A 4,860-nucleotide genomic window follows, 5' to 3' on the forward strand; every position below is an offset into this window, starting at 1 on the left:
CTGATAGGTTTGTAACTAAGAACAGTGGAGACAGTATCTGATAGGTTTGTAACTAAGAACAGTGGAGACAGTATCTGATAGGTTTGTAACTAAGAACAGTGGAGACAGTATCTGATAGGTTTGTAACTAAGAACAGTGGAGACAGTATCTGATAGGTTTGTAACTAAGAACAGTGGAGACAGTATCTGATAGGTTTGTAACTAAGAACAGTGGAGACAGTATCTGATAGGTTTGTAACTAAGAACAGTGGAGACAGTATCTGATAGGTTTGTAACTAAGAACACTGGAGGAATGCAGCTCTTGGCTTAGGCCTGTTTGGTGTTTCACGCAGACTGCGAGCCCTAACCAAGGCTCTATGTGGCAAATCTCCCCACTCTTCCCTGACAACTAGGCTGATCCACCTGATTCTTCGAAGGTTTTGGGAAATGGAACAAGGGCACCGACGCTGTCTCTGGTTTAGCCTCTTGTTTATGCCATTGCAGTAAGTGATCAAAGTCTTGACTGTTATGCATAAAATCATTTTGGCTGCTTTTCTAAACCACTACTCCATCACCTAGGAGATTGTCTTGCTCCAGCTCAGTTGAGCTCCTGACGGCAAGAGAGAAAATTTGAGTTCATAACTGCCCATGACAATCTAAGCCCTTTTTTTTGCCCTGCCTAGTAAAGGACAGGGAGGGCAGGCATGCTGCAGTCCATGGGATCACAAAGAGTCAGACATGACTTAGCGACTGACCAACAACAACAAGCTTTACAGGTGGCTCATTGGTAAAAGAAACCTGTCAATGCAGGAGATACAGGAGACAGCAGTTCGATCCCTAGGTTGGGAAGATCCCTCAAGGGGGAAATGGCAACCCACTCCAGTATTCTTGTCTAGAGAATCCCAAGGACAGAGGAGCCTGGTGGGCTACAGTCCATGGGGTTGCAAAGAGTCGGACACAACTGAGCCACTGAGCACACACATAGCCTTACAACACAATAAAAATGCATGTCTGACTTGAGAGTGCTAACTAACCTTCCCCCAAAGTTACTTTTTTCTCAATAAAACGGCTATTTCACAAACAAGCACATTTTTACCCTTCTGTTACTAAATGGAATTTTCATTCTTTTTCTTCTCTGACCCAACAAATTGGCCGGAAGCGTGGCCACGGGCACTTTGGAGGCCAGAGTGAGCAGGAGAACACCCTGAACCAGCTGCTCTTGGAGATGGACGGATTCAACTCTACCACGAACGTCCTCACGCTGGCCGGCACCAACCGCCCTGACGTCCTTGACCCAGCTCTGATGCAGCCGGGCCGCTTCCACCGTCAGATTTACACTGGGCCCCCGGAAATCAAAGGCAGGTCGTCTATCTTCAAGGTCCACCTGCCTCCACTCAAGTTGGACGAGAGCCTCAGCAAGGATGCCCTGGCGAGGAAGCTTGCGGCCCTCACTCCGGGCTTCACAGGTGCTGATATTTCTAATGTTTGCAACGAAGCCTCCCTGTTTGCCGCCCGCCACCTAAACCCCTCTGTCGGGGAGAAGCACTTCGAGCAGGCCATCGAGAGGGTCATTGGAGGCCTTGAGAAGAAGACACAGGTCCTGCAGCCCGGCGAGAAGATGACGGTGGCCTACCATGAGGCTGGCCATGCAGTGGTGGGCTGGTTCCTGGAACATGCAGACCCCCTGCTCAAGGTGTCCATCGTCCCCCAGGGCAAGGGGCTCGGCTATGCCCAGTGCCTGCCCAGGGAGCAGTACCTGTACACATGGGAGCAGCTCTTTGACTGCATGTGTGCCATGCTGGGCAGCTGCGTGGCTGAACAGCTGTTCTTTGGGCGGGTCACCACGCGGGCCTAGGACGGCTTGAGAAAGGTCACCCAGGGCGCCTATGCCCAGATTGTGCAGTTCGGGATGAGCGAGAAGCTGGGCCAGGTGTCCGATCTCCCGCGGCCAGGCAAGGTGCTGGTGGAGAAACCGTTCAGTGAGGCCACGGCCCAGCTTATAGACGAGGAGGTGCGGCGGCCCATTGGCTCCGTGCATGCGCGCACCCTGGACCTGCTTACGCGCTGCCGCGAGCAGGTGGACAAGGTGGGCAGGGGGCTGCTGGAGAAGGAGGTGCTGGAGCGGGCCGACATGGTGGAGCTGCTCGGGCCGCGGCCGTTCGCCGAGAAGATCACCTACGAGGAGCTCGGGGAGGGCACGGGCGGCCTGGAGGAGGACACCACCCTTCCTGAGTGTCTGCAGGGTTGAAGTGGAGGGCCCGCTGCAGGAGAGCCCCGCCTAGCGCCTCTGCCTGGAGAGCAGCCTCTGGGACCCCCAGGAAGCAAATTAAAGCACATGTAACCCGAAGCAATGGCACTCCACTCCAGTACTCTTGCCTGGAAAATCCCACGGACGGAGGAGCCTGGTGGGCTGAAATCCATGGGGTCGCTAAGAGTCGGGCACGACTGAGCGACTTCACTTTCACTTTTCACTTTCACACATTGGAGAAGGAAATGGCAAGCCACTCCAGTGTTCTTGCCTGGAGAATCCCAGGGACAGAGGAGCCTCGTGGGCTGCCATCTATGGGGTCGCATAGAGTTGGACAGGACTGAAGTGACTTAGCAGCATAGATTTTAGCTGGGAGTGTATTTCAGCTGTAAGTCAGGGCCTGTATGGAATGAAGGTTTTGTTTACTGTGGGCCTGGTGCAAAACTAAAAAGAGTTAAGACCCTAAAACTCAGAGGATTTAACTCTGAGCTGATTTGGTAATTAGAAAAGGCAGTTTTTAGGAAAAAAAAAAAATCTGGTTTTAGAAAAGGCAGAGGAACCAGAGATCAAATTGCCAACATCCGCTGGATCGTAGAAAAAGCAAGAGAGTTCCAGAAAAACATCTATTTCTGCTTTATTGACTATGCCAAAGCCTTTGACTGTGTGGATCACAATAAACTGTGGAAAATTCTCAAAGAGATGGGAATCCCAGACCACCTGACCTGCCTCTTGAGAAATCTGTATGCAGGTCAGGAAGCAACAGTTAGAACTGGACATGGAACAACAGACTGGTTCCAAATAGGAAAAGGAGTACGTCAAGGCTGTATATTGTCACCCTGTTTATTTAACTTATATGCAGAGTATATCATGAGAAAATCTGGGCTGGAAGAAACACAAGCTGGAATCAAGATTGCCAGGAGAAATATCAATAACCTCAGATATGCAGATGACACCACTCTTATGTTAGAAAGTGAAGAGGAACTAAAAAGCCTCTTGATAAAAGTGAAAGTGGAGAGTGAAAAAGTTGGCTTAAAGCTCAACATTCAGAAAACGAAGATCATGGCATCCAGTCCCACCACTTCATGGGAAATAGATGGGGAAACAGTGGAAACAGTGTCAGACTTTATTTTTCTGGGCTCCAAAATCACTACAGATGGTGACTGCAGCCATGAAATTAAAAGACGCTTACTCCTTGGAAGGAAAGTTATGACCAACCTAGATAGCATATTCAAAAGCAGAGACATTAGTTTGCTAACAAAGGTTCGTCTAGTCAAGGCTATGGTTTTTCCTGTGGTCGTGTATGGATGTGAGAGTTGGACTGTGAAGAAAGCTGAGCACCGAAGAACTGATGCTTTTGAAGTGTGGTGTTGGAGAAGACTCTTGAGAGTCCCTTGGACTGCAAGGAGATCCAACCAGTCCATTCTGAAGGAGATCAGCCCTGGGATTTCTTTGGAAGGAATGATGCTAAAGCTGAAACTCTAGTACCTTGGCCACCTCATGCGAAGAGTTGACTCATTGGAAAAGACCCTGATGCTGGGAGGGATTGGGGGCAGGAGGAGAAGGGGACGACAGAGGATGAGATGGCTGGATGGCATCACTGACTTGATGGACGTGAGTCTGAGTGAACTCTGGGAGTTGGTGATGGACAGGGAGGCCTGGCGTGCTGTGATTCATGGGGTCTCGAAGAGTCGGACACGACTGAGCGACTGATCTGATCTGATCTGATTTGGTAATTAAGAGTAAGGTGATTAGGAAGACAGCGGGGCATGCAGTCTTGGTGGTTTATTTATTAATTTCATGCAATTCCCACCAAAGGCCCTTCCCCACTACTCCAAACCTGCCTCCTCCGACCCCACACAAACTTTTCTTGTTGAACTCTAGGAATTCTGGTTTCACCAGCTTCCTTCTTCCTGGAATCTACTTCCTATGCAAACAGTATATGGACTGCTTGAGCGTAGGGGTAGTAATGGCATATGACCTTCAAGGTAAGGTCATGAATGCAATGCAGCTCCCACCTTATTCTCGTCAATCTGGGCATGTAACTGCTATATCATAGGGATGCTCAAGCATCCCTGGGTTGGGTCCATGAGGCAGAGAACTGAGGCCCCCTGCAACTATCCAGCAACTGAGAGCTCCTGGGCAGAGTCCTGGGAGTAAGCTGTTTTGGAAATCCCCCAGACCTAGCCAAAGCTTCAGATGACTGCCTGTTGCCTGAAACTTCGTGAAACTTTTCAAGACAGAACCACCCAACTAATCCATAACCAGCTTCCTGACCCACGTGTGTGAGATAATAAATATATATCATTGTTTACAGTTGCTAAATGTTGGGACAATCTGTTATTCTCTATATTGCTATATACTCATGTATGAAAAATAGTGTGTTTCTTGTAGTCTGAATCCTGAACTCTGATGGTTAATATTCTTTTCAATAAACCATTTAACTCATTCCCAGTGGCATCCTTATGAGCTACTTCATTTACAGGGGGTTAGCTTATTGCAGAACACTACTGTGATCTGAACAAAGCCAGAAGTCATTTTATCATACCATGCCTTTAGTTTTTCTAAAGCTTTGCTTTTACATCTTGTATTTTTATAGCTTTCTTGAAAAATGATAACTAACAATTTGCCACTTTC

The 4,860-nt window shown here is 48.6% G+C and overlaps 2 pseudogenes; both read left to right on the forward strand.

Moving 5' to 3' along the window:
- Positions 1-1,074: 1,074 nt before the first annotated feature.
- Positions 1,075-1,833, forward strand: LOC147346389 (mitochondrial inner membrane m-AAA protease component AFG3L1 pseudogene; annotated as a pseudogene).
- Positions 1,834-1,887: 54 nt separating this feature from the next.
- Positions 1,888-2,226, forward strand: LOC147346390 (mitochondrial inner membrane m-AAA protease component AFG3L1 pseudogene; annotated as a pseudogene).
- The last annotated feature ends 2,634 nt before the right edge of the window (positions 2,227-4,860 follow it).

The sequence above is a fragment of the Bos grunniens genome, chromosome 24 (assembly GCF_055505025.1).
Source record: "Bos grunniens cultivar Pamir isolate PY7600 chromosome 24, Bosgru_T2T1.0, whole genome shotgun sequence".
NCBI classification, from domain to species: Eukaryota; Metazoa; Chordata; class Mammalia; order Artiodactyla; family Bovidae; genus Bos; species Bos grunniens.